This window comes from Nelusetta ayraudi, unplaced genomic scaffold (assembly GCF_046127955.1).
Source record: "Nelusetta ayraudi isolate G7.1 ecotype Tasmania unplaced genomic scaffold, CSIRO-AGI_Nayr_v1 ptg000102l, whole genome shotgun sequence".
Lineage (NCBI taxonomy): Eukaryota > Metazoa > Chordata > Actinopteri > Tetraodontiformes > Monacanthidae > Nelusetta > Nelusetta ayraudi.
Genome location: NW_027466152.1, coordinates 409,880 through 427,573, shown reverse-complemented (window position 1 = coordinate 427,573; position 17,694 = coordinate 409,880). Strand labels below are relative to the sequence as shown.

The 17,694-nt window shown below is 46.1% G+C and overlaps 1 protein-coding gene across 1 annotated transcript in view; it reads right to left on the bottom strand.

Annotated features, from left to right (window-relative positions):
- Positions 1-6,882, bottom strand: part of hdac4 (histone deacetylase 4) — a 90,327-nt gene extending 83,445 nt beyond the window's left edge. The window contains exon 1 of the mRNA XM_076048461.1: positions 6,711-6,882. The gene's annotated coding sequence lies outside the window, so the exon portion shown is untranslated. The remainder of the gene's footprint in view (positions 1-6,710) is intronic.
- Positions 6,883-17,694: the final 10,812 nt, after the last annotated feature.

The following is a 17,694-nucleotide window of genomic DNA, read 5'->3' as shown; positions in this document are numbered from 1 at the left end:
GTGTGGACACCCCCTGCGAATTCAATGTCTTTTCTTTCATTCTCGTGACTGTTGACATTGCAGCGCCTCACTGAAGGCATCAAAACTACGTATGAACACACATGGAATCATGTTGGAGACAATAAAAGCGTCAAACAACTCAAACACAAACACGTCTTTGCTGAATAATGACACCTGTCTCGCTCATATATTTGATGTCTTCAGTATCTATCTGCAGTGTACAAAGTTGTAAAGATTTAAAAAAAAAAAAAAACAACAACAACAACTTTTGACTGCTAGTGTATAAGGATGACTAAAGAAGAATGGCACGTGATGACATCAGCAACATTAGGGACTCTGAGGATTCAGTATCACTTGATAACGTGAACAAACACAAGGGAAAAAAACACGAGGGACCTCAGAAACATCTTTAATAAAAGTGGCAGAAAGTGCGAAAGAGGCGACTCGCCCACGCAGTGCAGCCGTCAGCTGACAGCGAGGCGCGGTGTGATCAATATGCCTTTCCGTGTGACTCCACTTACTTTGCGATTTCATGGGACTGAAAATGGTTCCTTGTGTCACACTCATTACTGTTGTTAAGCAAAAACAAAAGAAGGCAAAGAGGCTAAACTCAGCCGGAGCGAACGACGGCCCGGCTGTCGCAACCCCCTTTAATGGACGCATGGACACGTGGCGATCGCAACAGCGTAAATAAAAAGAAATAACGTGCGGCCTGGCAGCGAGCGGTAAACAACAACAAAGACGCCCCCGCCCCCGCCCCCGCCCCTGCACGGCTCAATGAATGAATCAGTGGAAATGCAGCGGCGGCATGAAGACAGCTTCAGCCTCTCAGCGCTAATTGACTATAAATTATTCAGCAGGTGTGCAGAATTAGCGGCGCTGCCAGTTTTCCCTGCTGATTGCCGCGCTGCTAAAACTTTATGTATGAAAAACAATGAAAGGCTGGGTGGTGGTGGTGGGGGAGGGGGGGAGGGGGGCAGGGGGGCATCATGCAATACTGGTTTAGAATGTTTGGGATTGGTTGATTGATTGATTTATTATCTCGGACCGGACAGACTGGGGATTTTGATCCAGACCAGTGGAGACTCAGCCAACACTGTAATAATAACACGATAATAACGGAAAAGAATCCAGCTGCTGCCGTTTTACGCTCTGTTGGTGACACCCAGAGTGACACCCTGACCCCTTATTCCAAGTGAGTTTGTTTTTTAATTTCATGAAGCAAAGTTTTTTTTTTTTAAATGGTTCAAAATAGTTGGCAAAGAAGCAAAATGAGGGCTGGGTACTGTTCAACGTTTTCAGACACAAAGCAAATTTTGATACCTTGATTCCGATACCGTTAGAGAAAAACTTTTGTTTTTTTGATACCAGATGGTTAAAAACCATTTGGACCACAACCAAAACATCACAAAACATCTATTTTCCATTTGGTGATTCAAACCAGGATTTCCTCCAATTCTCATCCTTTACTACCAAATGTTACATTTTGCTTTATTTTGATTCGCCTTAATAAAAGTGGAGCCATTTTGGACTTTTTTGTGTGCGCAGTGTGTGTGTGTGTGTGTGTGTGTGTAACGGCTGAAACGGCACAACAACTGAGAGCTGGCAGCGGAGATGTCAGTCACACTGCATTAGGTCTCAGCACCGCGGTCAGCGATCTGTCCATCCATCCATCCATCCATCTTCCATCACCTCCTCTCTTGCACTCAGCGATGCAGGGTGTGGGGGACTGCAGTTTATTGCAGAGCATTTTTCCCTGTTGCATGTGCATCCGTTGGTGGAAGACTTTCTCTGATGCCTCCAGTCTTTTAAACGCTGTGCTTTTCTTCCATCTCTCGTTTTCAGCCAAACTACGTTTTGTGATTTGTGAAAGAAAAATTAAAACATCCTGCAGAGGCTGTGAAAAAAAAACAAAGAGAAACGCACGAGGAGTAGATGGATAATATAGACATCATTTGAGAATAAACTTTAAATACAAATGCACGAGGTCTGCGTACACAAACCCAGGCTATAAACGGGAATGGAGGAGAAAAAAAGATTCAAAGCAGGAAGTGGTGGGCTTCCAGGTCCAGCGATTATCAGCAGCTTCTCCACCTCCTCCTCCTTCTGTCCGAGGCTCCCACACATAATACTTTAATCATCACACGTCAAACACTTTTTAATCCTTCAATCTGTCGCCAGGTTGCGTTAAGTTTGTGCCTGCTCTTCTTGGAGCCACGGCAGTGTGTGTGTGTGTGTGTGTGTGTGTGTGTGTGTGTGTGTGCGTGTGCGTGTGCGTGTGCGTGTGCGTGTGTCTGTGGGAGTCTCGCCTTCACATGATCAAGCCACCGTGCAAACAAACACACTGGGATTGTTTTGTTTTTTTTGCTTTCACGCAGTGACGGCAAACTCTGAGCTCACACACACACACACACACACACACACACACACACACACACACACACACACACACACACACACACACACACACACACACACACACACACACACACACACGAGGAAAAGCACAGAGTTTGACGTCGAACCCTTGATCCCGGCGTGGCGCTGATTACAAGCCAGCCGGACGATTCGCAGCGTAAATATCAATTAGGAGTCACATTTTCATACACACGCAGCCTGTTGCGGTCGACGAGTCAGACGCTTTTTTTATGTGGCCGGACAGTTTTAGAGGATGAAATAAATTGTCGTGCGTGTGGGACTTGCGGATTTATCCCTGAAAAATTGTCTGGATGTATCCAACTTTTCCCAGAGCAGCGATAAAAAAGTGTGTAATATTTGGAGATTTTGAAGAGGAAACAGCGACACCAAGTGGTTACAGTTCAGATTGCAGCGCTCTTTCGCTCTCCCATCCCCTCCTGGGCTAGCCAATGTATTACGGTGGCCTGCGCACACAAACCTGGATACCTCGTCCACCTTCCTCATTGGTTTATTTGAAGATGCGAGCAGTCACCATGGATGTATTATAATAACTGGATACCGGACTGGCAATATGGCAGCGTGCCGATTCTTCCCAGTGGCCACTCGAGGTACTGCAGCAAAACAAATCCCATAGGTTTCCCCCATAGACCGCAATACAAAAATAAAGGCCTTTAAAACGGCTGACAGGACGACTGTGACCTGAAACGCGATACATAGCAAATCTTTCTATTGTAGATTTTTCGCTGATGGTCTTTTAGTCATTTCAAAAAAATAATAAAGGCCAGAAAATCAGCAGAAAAGAGTGATGTCACCAGAAACTTCATTGAAATGAGTGGAGTCTGGGGGGCTGGCAGTCACCCTAAATACAAAACGCAACGTCATGCGGACAAGATTGTCCACACCAGGCTTCCTTACAAATACGGCGGCGCAAGATGGCGGCCAAATCGGGAGCACAACCACTCTTATTGTGCTGCGATTACACACATTTATGAATGTATTTATGGGCAGTATATTAAGGTGTTAATCATGAATCAAGCCAAATATGACACGCTGGACCTTTTTCAAGCGCTTCAAAACGACAACGACGGCCGGAGGAGGAGCAGGAGGTGGAGGAAGAGTCGCTGCAACCGCTTCGCTTTGCTTTGCTTTGCTTTCCCGCAGTTTGACCAAGTTTGCACAGTCCCGCTGGTTCCGAGCGTGCCTGTGCACCGCAGGCTCCCCCCCCCCCCGTCACCCAGCTCTTACCCAAAAAATTACCGAGCCATTAATAGACTCAATTAGTGTCCATTAGCATGACATCCACAACATGTCCACAAACAAGCGCGTCGTTCCCAGAGCGCCGGCCCCTCCAGCACGCTCGCGAGCGCGGCGGGTTCGAAGTCAGGACACGGTGCTGGCAGAGCACAAAGGAGCTAAAACGGGGGGCTGCATCATCGGAGCGGCCCGGCACAAAAGGGGGGGTAGAAGAATCCGGGAGAGCCATTGGCAGCCATGAACTCATTTGGTGACCACAAAGATCGACACAAGGATTCATCAAGCCTTAAATCACATCAGTCGAGGCTGAGAGCTTCTGTATAGCCGCCCATTAAAGGCTCAGTATCCCGTGTACTGCTTTGAATCTTCCTCTTGTCTACTTTTACTGCGTCTCTACCCCCCCACCCCACCCCCACAGCCGGTTGGCCACTGTCCAACTTCCTTCCTTTTACTAAGTTGAGCGGCAAGAGGTCCAATGAGGGGAGAAAAAAAGGTGAAACGTCTCAAATCTTTTAGCTGACCTTGGTGTTTTAATTCAGAGGCAGTTTCAGCGCGACTGCTAGCGTGAGGCCGCTGGTGATGAAGAGGCCGTTTTGAAATATTGCCGGTCAAAAAGTTGTGAACAGCTTTACCAACTGCTTAAAAGGAAACACATAGATAAGATGGGGGAGCAATACGGAACATTTTCTTTTCTTTCTTTTTTTTTTTTAAATCTCTTTCATCACTGCTTTATTTACAGAAATAACTCACTGGCTAAATTTATCTGGAGATGCAGAGCTAAAACTGCAACTCGGGCTTCCACTTAGGGAGACGAAAGGCAAGAAGAAGTGGCTGTGATGTTTAGTTTTGTTTTGTTGTTTTTTTGTTGAATAAAAGTGAAGTGAAAGTGTTTTTGCTCCAGTTAAAATCTGATGTGAATTCCTCGTTTTATTTTCACTTTGTAATATTCTAAAAATGTGTGTGTGCATGCTATCTAATTTAGCGGAGGAGTCGACAGACAGATATACTAAGATGCCGCCCATTCACTAGAAAACACACTTGCAATAAACCTAGCCCTCCAAGATCAGTGCAATATTTTCCACATATTTTAAACAACTGAAAAAAAAACGAAAAAAAAAGGCAAATTGTTCAGCATCAATTTGCATGTCTTCCAATCAGGGCCCTGCTCTCGGCAGACCCGGCTTTCTTTTTTCCTTCTCTTCATTTTTAATTCCCCTGGCTGAGAGTGCGGCAGTGACCTTGATCCTGTGGGGCCTGCGGGGAGTTTATGAGCGTGCACCTCTGGAGCTCCTGACGCTGCTGAGGGAATAGTTTCCGCTTGCCTCTGAATTAAAGGAGTCTCAGCAGAGTGGAAGTAAAGCAGCGCCGCCGCTACTGCGAAGCCGAGCTTATCAGCCAATTTGCAGCTTTGACTTTGGCGGCCAAAGGGAAAGTTGGGAGGAAACTTTTGCAGCAATAATGAGCAGCTGAGTTTCCTTTTTCTTTTTCTATTTTTCTTCCTGCCGTCTGCGAGTGTGGAAAAGGCGTTAAAAAAAAAAAAGACCTGAGTTGAAGCTTCAACACAAGCAAGTCAACTGTAGTGTACAAAATAACTATATGTATGTATCTAATCAATAAAATATGTGTTCCCCTTCATCTAATGCCACACTCGCAAAGACAGATGACACTGATTTGTGTCGTGCAGCAGTGGCTGTTCTGTGTGCAACAGAACAAACAGCAGCCTGCTGGTTAGAACCTGAACCTGAACCTGAACCCGGTTTCAGGTTCAGGTTCTTCAGAGTTTTCCCAACAGCTGAACGGCAGGTTCTCCAGGACTTCCAATCACATGCATGTGAGCAGTCCGGAGGTGCAAATGCAAATGGATGGCTGGATGGATGGATGGCTGGCTGGATGGATGGATGGATGGTCGTTAGTCTGTGGTGACCTGCCGATTTATTGTCCAGGTTGTAACTCTGCCCTCACCCCCAAAGACGGCAGGGATTGGCTCCAGCGAGGACCAGTGTTGGTAGAACCAGGATGGAGAGGTGGATTAACGCACACAGTTCTCATCAGTCACGACCTGGACCGCACTACAATTCCATCCATCTGTTGTCTTTCAAGGCTTCTCTTGCACTCGGGGTTACAGTGGGCGGGGCCAAAAGAGAAAGCCCAGCCCACAGGGAATTGAACCAGCGACCTCCACGCTGCCTTTGTTGGGCCCGTGTTCACTTATGTTTGTGTTTCACGCAGCACATTTTGCACCCTGACGACAAAGGTATCGTACACAAACATACACACAAACACACAACCTGAGAAAATGGTCTTGAGTTTCTGCTGAAGCTGAGCTGTGATTGGCTGCTGGTGCTGCTCTCTGGTGTTTACACTTGATGAAGCCACAAGTTGACACCCAGAGCTGCGGCAGCGGCGGTTCAAACCCCAGCACACACACACACACACACACACACACACACACACACACACTGGACGATTTCACGTCTTCGCACCACTTTTCCACAATTCCTCTTCCGGGAAACCGATTACAACTAAGCCGGATGTGTCAGAAATGGCCCAAGGAAATCAAAGTACGACTGGTAAAGAGCAAGTAACTAGAAAATTAAGCGCTTTTCACACCACGACATGACATCAACTGAGTTAAACTTCAGCGAGTGTCGTAACACCGCCAGCGGTACTTTTCTTTTCATCAAATCCACTATGATTTTCTTTTTTACGATTATTTATTTAATCTTTCAACCACCGGTGTTAGTGTCTGTCTTGTGCAATAAACACAAACCCCGTTGCCCCCTCCGACTGGTCGGCCAGGGTTCAAACTCTCGACAAGACAACAAGCAGCAACAAGCAGCAACAGCAGCAGCAGTACAGCGGCGGCGGCGGCGGCAGCAAAGTCAGTCCGGCTCCGAGAGCGCTGACAGCGGCACCGTCACCGCCGGAGCCTCGCCTCGCTGGAGCCCCAGCAGAGAGCAGCGTGTTGTTGTTTTTTGGTCTTTTTTTGGGAGAAAAAAAAAAAAAATCACAACTACAACAAAGTACATAACCTTTACCTGAATGGAGCGACTGGTTTCCTCCCCGACACTCCAGCGGCATCTGGTTCGGAGGGTTTTAGGACCCGTCGGCGTTCCGCTCGTCCCTCCAGCCAGCAGCAGTTCTGCCCGCCTGCCTGGCTGCCACAGACATGGTCACGTGTTGGACGTTTCCGTAAGGGGGGGGGCGGGGTTTGTGGGCGAGGATGATTGACATCTGAGGGAAAAGGACGTCAGCATGGAGGAAGAGCGTCATCCTGCTAGTAGAAGTAGAATAGAAAAGAATAGTACTCCCAAGTTTGTTCTTGTTGTTGTTAGCTGCGCTCTATGACTGGATAAAAAGATGGACGGCGCTTCCGGTTTCCAAAAAAAAAGAGGTCAACACGGAAGTACGAAAAAAAAAAAAAAACTGCATTCTTTAATTTGGCCAGCAGGAACTGCCAACGTTGTTTGCAGAAAAACTAAAAAAAAAAAAAAAATTCTCTCTGCTATTATTAAAAAAAAAATCAGTTCGAGTAAAAGCTGGCCATGAAGTAAAGGTTTTGTTTCAAACTGTAGACATCCAAACATGGAATCTTCTAGTGTATAATACCAGATGGGAAATTAACAATTATCATCAGTTTTGCCTCTGGTCAACCGCCTGTGCATGTTGGAGTGACAACACAGAGAATGTTGAACATTGGAAATCAGTGACCATGACAGTTGAGGACATTATTGTCGCTAAACTTGACTCTGGTGCTGTTAAAGTATAAGACACACGTCTTCATTGCAGTTTGTGAAATCTAACATGCACGCAGCAAGGTTCTTCACATCTATTCCATTCAGTAAATATTGTAATTGCAGACGTGCATTTTAACACGTTTGACAGAGTTGTGTCAATGTGTTGTTTTCTAATCTCACTCCCCTTTGCAAGTCTTGTCGTTGATGTCTGTAGTTTTGTCAGAGGTTCTGTGTAATCATATGTGTGCACATGCATGAAGCTGTTTTTACACACAAATTTTCTCATTTCGGAATCAATAAAGTTCCATCTTATCTGGTCTTTTAACTATAATGATTGTATTATTTATTTAACGCATGTGCATACAGAAAGTAATGACACGCAATGTGTAGAAAAAAACGTTTCACTTGTAAAACCACAAATTCACACAGTTCTGCAAATGACTTCCCTGTTTTGTTTCCTGGTGTAGCCTTGTTATCTCCCTCCTCCTTCAGTTTCACCTTTTGATTCTTCCAGCTTTCCTGCCAAAAACAGAACGTGCATCAACTTGTCATGTTCAGCAAGTCACTCAGGCAGAGAGCGCTCACCCTCGGAGGCCCCGGCGCTCCATTTAATTGCCAAAAAACGTAAACATTTCCTGTGCTCTTTGAAAAGCAAATTTGAAGAGACAGCCGTTTATGTACTAGTTTAATTTAATTTATTATAATTCAACTTGCGTCCAGCAGTTACATTTTCAGGCAGTAAGAAAAAAAATATGTGCAATTAAAGTCTCATGAGTAAATCTGAGAGTAGGATCCTATTTTTGGGGGGGGGGGGTTAACACAGCATGAACTATATTTGTTTCCTCTGAAATGCTCTCGGTTGCACATTAGAGAGTTCTGCTAGATCTCTGCTCTTTTTTTTGCACATTTGTGTTCAATTTTACAAGCAGACAAAAACGGTAACGGTAAGCAGCAGTGTGCAACCTGCAAGCTGTGATTGCAGCTGGGCTTTCATTTTCCTGTTTTGCTCCCGTTTTTTTTTTTTTTTTTTGAAAGGGCAAACACCTTGAGTTTTTTTCCCTTGGTAATTTGCTCACCTGCACATACTGAAAGTCTTTGATTACTAAAATCCCAGAGACCAGTATGGCTGCAAAAGTGGATGCCTTCTAGAGGCATAAAATAGTGAGTCTTTGAGGGAGGCCTGTAATTATCAAGTCACATCTCTCAGAGCTTTCAAAAGCCAAGCGTGAGCATTAAAGGGGGTTGACGGCGGCAGTTTTTCTTGGATCTCAAACATGTAGGAAAGACATCAGTTTAAAACAGGCATCTCAGAGACTGAAAACAGGGCGACAAACTGGCCTCGGTGGATGACACTCAAGCTAATGAATTGTGCATCGCCTTCTTGTGCTTCGACAGACCGAGACAACAAAGATGGATTTGCATAGACCACAGATAGATCCTTACTAAACAATGTAAAAGTCTTACAACACTGGTGTGATAAGGAAACAGCAAAAAGGGGAAACAAACAGGACTACAAAATGATAGATTTCATGATGCCAAACTTCATACAACACAAGTGTGAACCCTGCTGCTGGGTCGCCAATCGGAGAAGAGGTGGAAGCCGGCTTTGCCTCTCAAAAGAGAAACAAACAAACAAAAAAAGACTGACAACATAATCAGCAACCACATGAGGAACCTCCTCGTCCACGACGGCAAAGCAGATAAAGCAGATGTGAAGATAGCTTTGGGATGACCGTAGCGCTGGGTCCTGACAGCGTAATAAGAGCTCTGTGTCACACTCAGTGACACACTAAGCCATTAGGACCTGCGGGCCGCACGTCCAGAGCTAAGGCGGACGACAAAAGCAGCGAGATAAACCGCCGGTACCCGGAGCCACAACAGAAGATTTTATTAGGAGCGTTTTCTTTTCCATCGCCCACGTCTGCTGGAGGTCACAGAAGAAGGTTGCTCCTGGTTTCCTGATCAGTCTAACTGCAGTCCAGAGCGCTGGAGCCTGAGGATTTCATACAGGAATAAACATTTATACAGTGTTTCTTTTGTTCTTTAGTTTTTAAGAGAAGAATCTTAATCCTAAGAAAGTTGAAGGTTCTATCTCGCAAATGAGAGCCTACGATAAAGAATTGTCCAGGCTCTATCCTCGCCTTCATCCGAAGACAGTTGAGATTGGCTCCACCCCCTAGGATCCAAAACGCAGAATAGTGGAAGTGGGTGTAGAAAATGAATGAGCAAATCTTCTAAATCTTTGAAACAAATCAATCAATTTAATTTTAGGATCCTCTGTCGGCAAAGACCAAGTAAGGTCTTTCACCAAAGTTCCTCCAAATTCAGGAAACCAACTGTTTTGAGTTCATGAATTTACAAAGACAAAAAAATCCATTTTCCACCCAGGAAACACACATATTTTCAATCAAAGTAACCTCACAGACGGATTTAGACTTGTGAGGTAAAAGAAAACAAAACTGGATGACAAAATGTGGAATAGAAGCTTCAGAAGCAATGTAGGGGAAACACCCTGGCAGCCTGGAAAAGTACCTATCAGCTTTTTCCCACTGTGAGTCCTCTGCAGGACTCGATGACGGATCCATTGTTGACTTCCAGAAGTGTTGGGCGCCTCGAACAGCCGAGGATCCGATGTCTTCTGCTTCTAATGAAACGGCTGCACACCTGCTATTTTGGTAAAAGAAGCAGCCAGAATTGCAGGTTGGAACAGAGCAGGTGTGTGAGTGTGAGTGCGTGTGTGATTATTTTACAACAACCTGTTGTCGAGGTGTAATTTAATGACGGTAAACACAGTCCACTGCTGTGTGCGGTGGTGTGACGCTGCAGCAACTTCTTAAATCAGAGTCTCGATGGGTCGCCCAGTGGCCTCAGGGAAAACAAGGCTGTTGTACGCCGATGACATACTGTAAATGATAAAAAAAAAAAAAAAAAGGATGATTGATGAAGTGATTAGAAGAGGCCCATAAAGACTCATTGGTCTCAAACCTAAGGGAGTCTTGAGTGGATTTTACATTTGAAAAAAAATGTGTTTTCTGCTGTGTTGTTGGTGTCTTTCTCTTTTGTCCAGTTTAGCAACAAACTGGTGGCTTCGAATGAAAGAAAAATCATGTTGTGGGGTGTTTAATTTACAGACACGATTCCAGTTGCTAAGAGTTAATTAAGATTAGAGTTATTTAAGTCGCGACTGTTGTCACATTTGGCTTCTCCTCTTTAATAATTATAAAGATAATAATGGATTGGATTTATATAGAGCTTTTCTAGGCACACAAAGCGCTTTACATTGAGTCAACCTCAGGTTCTATGTTAGTTGTTTACTTTTATCTAGAGTATATTTATATAAACACTGAACTATAATCAAGAATTTGCACTGGCTGAATGGTTGCCTCCATTGGGAGTCAAGTTGACGTTGGCTCAGGATGCAGGATGCATGATGCTGCCACACGTGCAAAAATCTGGCCTGAAACTGTGACAAAATGTTCAGAGAGTGAACCGCCTTCTGTGATAATCTAATAATCTCCCTCTTTTCCATTAACTTATTCAATTTCCACATTTCAGCCACCCACAGAAGACGCAGGGAAAAGGGGAAAAAAAAAACGAGGCGTGTGTTTTTTGGATTCAGGCTTTAACTCAATTAAGACTCGCTGTCCCAGCACAGAGGCAGCGTTCATTCAGACATGCTGGTTTTGGTCCAGGATGCAGGATTTCTTTCCCGGAGAGTGGAAGGTCAACGTGCACGACCTGCAGAAAATGCACGGCGCTGGTGGCGGCGAGCCAGCTGGGAGCCGGCTGGGAAAAACGTCTCTGCGGGCTGCACATTTTCTCTCTCCCTCGATCGTCTCAGCTTTCGCTTTTAAACCTACAGCACATTAAAGAAGGCAGCGCTCGTGGAGGAATGTGTCAGGACCCAACAGTTTGATACAGCCAGCACATGTACGTGTATTCCCTCCTTCCGTCTCCTGCAGAAAAAAAAAAATTGAGCCGTGGTCAGCTGCATCTCGGAACGGAAGGTTTCGTCACTTAATACCTGCATTTTCAACCCAAGTTTCCAATGTCGAAGCCCGTGTCGAGAAATTGATGCAGCGCAGACCTGCACGTAGTAACGCTGCTTAATCAATCAAACAGTGTCGGACGTGGACGCTTCAAGGCGGAAGAACCGCCTTAAAAGGCTTTTACAAAGTGAAAAATCCTCAAGAGGTTGTGAAACGAAACATTGCAATGTATTTAAATTCATCTAAATTTTTATCTTTATTCTATAATGTGTATTTGCCTTGTTAAGGACTTGGTCTCTGTGAGTACTCGTACTCTACTCATTGTGTAAAAAAAAGTGGTATCGGTGCATCCCCAGTCTAAAGTATCGCGCTGCTCCCAGTGAACAGTCTGATGTTAAGGCGGAATGAAAAGCCAGTCCAACGAAACACACGCGCAAGGTCTGAAGCCAGAGGAGATCTTCTTCCTCCTTGGGCCAAGGTGCTCTAAGTCTATGCAAGGGATTAATGGCATCCAGCCCGCAGCACAATCCCGTTAAGCCAATCTGGGTGCCGTGGCAAGGTTCACCGCCCCCAGATGTTTTGGAGCTGGTTTGCATCCTTCCTCTCATGCATCTTTCCCTTCAGCTCTCACTCATTAAATCCCAGTCCAGCAACTCTGCTCACACGTAGCAGAGTAACTTGACTACACCGATTGAGGCCGAGAAACATATCTTAGAGAATCACGCTAAACCGCAGCGATACAGGATAATTCCTAAATATGTAGCTCAGGACGCGAAAGAAACGGGAAAATGAAGAGAGTTCAGGCTGGAAAATGTTTCCAACAGGTTGCTGGTTCAATGCTGCTGCTGCTGCTGCTGCTGCTGCTGCCCTAGTAGACGTGGAGAGAACACCTACAACAGTAGCAGCAGCAACAACAGAATCACCGTCCCACGGTGCCGCTGCCGTGCACAGAATGCAGGTCCGATCCACCGACACGCTGCCCGGAGGAATGACAGCGAGGTGGAAAAGGCCACTTTGGTTCATAGCAGAAGGGAGAGAAGATGTAAAAAAAAAAACCCTCCAGTCAGGCTGTGAGCGGCATTTCTATGGTAACAGCAGATTATCCTCCGTTACATAACTGAGGCCGTGCACTTGAACCCGCTTCATCAAGAGTCACAGCGGCCGGTTTGTGTCTGCTTGTATGCAGAGCAGACGACACAAAAAAACAACTGACTGAGTAATTCACTTAAACTTGTGAGTATGGTTAACTCGCAGGTGCACGACTCCAGGCGACTGCAGCTTTCAGTACGATTCCCTCGACACCCTCGACATGTTGCACGCCATCGTCCCAGAAAAGACTCTCGAAAATAGATGCGGTTTTTCTTGCAACAACGCAGCTCCGCTTTCACAATTTCCTGATTCCATGCAACGCTGCACTGTAAGATACGCAAATTTTGCCATTGCACAAGAGCTTCCCTCTCGGAAAAAAACTGCCTGCGTGTCACATTCCCAAAACACAGGCAGGAAAACCACTGCACAAGTCATTACGCAAGGTTGTTTTTTTTTTTTAATGCATGCATGCAAACCATTTGCTGAGCTGTGATGTCTCAGCTGGTTGATTGACAATGTCATGTCTCGTTAAAAATGTCAATAAAAAAAAAAAAAAAAATCCAGAGCTGATAAAACACATGAAGTGCCTTTTACTGGGCTGTGTCAGACAGAGCCAAACAGTGAGCGCCACCTGGGGGTTAAACCCTTGCAGTAAACACTGACAATCCTCAGGGACGTATTTTCCTCCCTTATATATTTTGCTCTAATAAACACCTTATGTTGTTAGGACACAGCGGTTATTAATTGCCGCTGTCACCAACAGGGTTGCTCGTCGAAAGGAAAAGATTACGGAAAAGTTGCAGATAAAAGCAAGCTGAGCGCTGAAAATGTGCAACCACGCTGTAAAAAGGTCGGATAAAGTCTCGCTGCGACACTGGTGGGAGTGACAGGAAATGGATGGAACCTCGCAGCGCATCCGTGTTGAGGAGCTCCATTCTGAAATTCCCATGGAGCCATAGAGCAAAAATAAAAGCAAAATAAAAATTAAAAAAAAGCCATTCCATTACTGAGGGTATTCCAATACCCTCTCTGAGGGTGAAGAGTTAAAAGCAGGAGCTGCTCTAAAACCACTTTGACGAGCGGTTGGCCCACGCTGAGCGGGTTGCCAGTTGTGCGTGCCATCCCGCCGTCATGGCATCTCCCGTGAAGTATTTCCAAACAGCCGGGCCTCAGGTCGCCTCCTGATGCTGCAACGCAGCGCCACAACTTAATACTGCGCCACGTGCCCTGAGCAGAATGTCCCCCACAAGGACCGTCAGGATTATTAGAAAAGGGGCCGATGTGCATCTGCAGCAAGGCGTCCTGCGCAGAAGCGCCATGTGCAGAGGAAACAGCGGCAGGCAGCGTGGTCTCCGCAACGCAACAGGACCCCTCTTTTCAATTTCCTGCTCCACTTTCCACGCCCGTTTTATTTCGCGCAGGGACGTTGCGAGGCACTGACAAGGGAGGGGGGGGGGGGGCTGGTGGGAGTGGGCGGGGGGTGGGAAAGTATGCAACATTTAGCCCATATTGCACCGTAAAGCCAAAACCAAGGAAATTGATTCTGTCAGGGGCAATATTTGTGATAATGATCTTGATAAAAGCATAGTGTGATTTTAAAAAGGGGCTTGGCAGGGAGGGAGGGAGTTCCTCCTGGGGGGCCACAGCGACGGCATCCTAACTGCTTTCAAAACAAGTGCAGCGCACTTCGCAGTAACGGCATTTTGTTAGTGTTACGGCTGTTCTACTCCTTCAACCTAAACCGATGCTGCTTGTCACAGACGTCAGGCCAGAGCGAAGCGCCGTTGACGCGCAGCTCTTTTTCTCCCGACCGAGTCAGAGGCCAAAACCGTTCACATCTGGCAGATGTCCGCTGCTGCTGCTGCTGTTTCCCTGCTCTGCTACCTGCGTCCCAGCTGACAGCAAGGCCTTCTGAGACGACGTGTCGATCACAAAAATAATCGAGCAAAGGTTTTCGTGCCAGACTGAGCAGGCTTTGCTTCAAAAAGGAGTTGAAACCCCAAAATTCAGCTTGTTAGACTTCAGGGGCCACAGAACCAGCAGCCAGCCGTGTCATGTGACCTGTTGTTCTCCAGTTCCGTAGCGTTGATCCTCCTGTTCCTCCAACCCACTCTTGGCATCATCTCGCTTGCACATCTCACTCACTTAGTCACTTGATGTCGTCCGACAAATCGTTGGCGGTTGCGTTGTGTTGTGTTGTGTCCCTGTTGGCTCACAGGGTTGGTCATGAGGTACATCTAGAGGGCAAAAAGGGGATCAGACACAGCTGCTTCGAGCGTTCAAACTGATTTGAATGGCATGTTTGTCGAAGACCAAAGACCAAGAAGACCAGCTGAACAAGAGGAGGATTTCAAATGAATGACACTGCCAAAACTGTGAGACAACATCCATCCATCCATCCATCCATCCATCCATCCATCCATCCATCCATCTCTCTCAATGCTCCTCCTTCACTCAGGGTCACGGGGCTGCTGCCTTGAGGTTGTTCTCGGCAGCACCAAACGATGACTGGTGTAGAAGGAGGGGGGTCGTACTGGTTAAACTGGGTGAGGGTGTTGGGTACTCCACACATTTGCATTCTCTAACTGAAAATCAAAACCCAAATGTCTTCTGACCTATCACCTGCCTTTATTAAAGTGTGTGTGTCTGTGTGTGTGTGTGTGTGTGTGTGTGTGTGTGTGTGTGCAGGAGAGACAGGCAGGCAGTGCTTTACTATTCGAGGTCATAAAAAGTTAACACGCAGAAACGCGCTCGCCGAGTCGGACTTCCACATGTGAGGTTGCCACGGGAAGCAGACACAACAACAGCCAACAGGAATCTATTACCGCCTAATTATTTACAGATGGTGCATTTTCTACACAGCCTGCCTGACGTTTCGCTGCAGCGGAACATTTCCACTGCAGCGATTACAGAGAGATTCACGGCTTTCAGGCTTCAAAAAACTAAATCTGCTCAGTCGCTACTTTTTTTGTTTGCCAGATCGGTCGGGGTCGGTTGTCGGATCTTTTGGGTGTTGAGAACTTTAGCTGAACACTGACACTATTTCCCAGCCCCTTTTCTTGTTTTTGTTATTGCTTGTACTGCTGAAAAAAAGAGAAGAGTGATACTGAGTATAACCTGAAGATGTGTGCAGCAGAAGGCGCTGACTCTGGCGGCCTTGGCTCAGCAGGAAACATTCTTTAAGTATCACGTTGCTAATAATGGAATGAAAATAAGTCCTCTCCAATTTGATGGGTGCGGGAGCAGTTTTAGCTTCTTATTCTAACATAATTCCTCAACAATAATGTTTTCCTCTACCTTGGAGCATCTCCTGAAACAATAGAAAGGCCGGAAAAGAACCATACAGGTCTTGGTATTTGGCTTGGCAAATGTCACTCGGTCAACTGCTGGTTCACATCAAACTGAAGTTGAAACTTTTACATCCGGCCCCAAAATCCAAAAACAAGTAAGAAGCAAAGTCTGACCACACCTTGAATGTAGAAGCATTATAAAACCACCACTTCAATGAGCAGTTGTCTCGGCTTTAAAAGGCTCTCGACATGAACAACTCACCTCGTGCCCATAATAGCAAAAAGCCAATCAGGGAGCAACGTTGGCACACAGCAGTTTGCAATTAACATCACTTCTTCTCCAAGAGCCAATGGGGAGTCCTTGTCTCAGCAAGCCTTTGATTAAAACACCAAATCTTATCTTTGAGCCCGTGCCACGCTCGGCATGAGGAACAAGTGTCTTGGAGTTCATTCTGAGGTCGTCCTATTGTATTTTAGAGTTTTATCACAACGCATTGTCCATTAAAACAGATCCAACGAAGAGATATCAAAAGAAGCCACTGCAGAGGAACCAAAAAGCTGTAATCTATTGTTTGGCCAGCAGGGGTCTGCAAACCTGGTTGCAGAAAAACTCAGAATGAGTGGCTGTCAGAGGTCCAGTTCTGAAGTAAAAAAAAATATATATATCCATAAGGTTACTTTAAAGTTGTCTCCAGTTTGATTCGAGTCAAGACTGAATATTATGACAATTAATATCTGTATCATATTATCCATTGACCCTGCCATTAAATCTATGCAGTTTATGGTTTTATCCCCAAAACCAACACGAGTGCTCAAATGTGACAGACAGGGAAGGTTCAAGCCGTCAAAACCTCTGAAGTTGCCTCGCCCTCCTTCGCACATTCGCTTCCCCAGCGGACGGACGTGAGTCACAAATGCAAACAATTCAGCAACATTCCGTGCCGAGTGCCAGGTGAAGGCCGGGGACCCGCTCTGGGAAGTCGGCGGCAATCAAGGACAGCATGTTTCTTTCACGGCTCCAATTATCAATCAAGTTGTCTAAATATCCCGTCACGTCACTTGGTGTTTCAGCCACGACTCGTTTTTCCGTCCACAATCTCAAACTCAAACAATGAGCACCTTGCACACACAGACACACACATAGACACACACACACACACACACACACACTTTGTGCACACGGCTTGCGGCGTGGAGCGTGACATGTTTATTATTTTGTCCGTTACTCTGTGTATTGTAGGCGGTCATTTAATTTACTGTAAGTTAAACTCCCTCTGTGCAATAAACAGGCTGCAAGGCAGGTGCTTTCCTGCAAGTCATCAAACTTTCATGCAGGCCCATCGAGCTGACCTGAAAACATCCCGGCCAAGCAGCCAGCGAGTGTATATTTTCTTTGAGGGTGACTCACACCCCACGCTGGCCGACTCGGCGTCTTCCAGATATCGAGCGAACACCGCGGCGTTCGAAGCGGCTGAGGCGAAAGCGGGGGAGAGCGTGCAGGAGAGACACCCCACGCTCGTTAACGGGCACTTCCTGTCGAGGTGGCTCCTCCAACCTGGAGACGGAGACGCAGGAGTCTCAGCGGGAGTGCAAAGGAACAGGGTCGAGACGCTCCTCCTCAACGAGGAGTTGTTTGCCTGGCTGGTGTTTTTGAGTGGAGGAGGCCATGCAGGAGCGTGTTTGTCTGGCTCCTTCAGGCTGTGGCAGCTGTTTTTGGCCAAAGGTCACAGGTGAAGCAACGGCAGAACAACAAGGACACAGAGTGAAACTTTTGTTGTTGTTTTTTATCAGTTCTCTATTAGATGCACACTGCAATTCCAAACTACTTGCAGCAGTTTGTAAATGCAAAGGCCGCAAATTGTGATGCAAGAGTTGAAATAACATTTAAAAAAAAACCTATCAAAACTTCTACGCAGT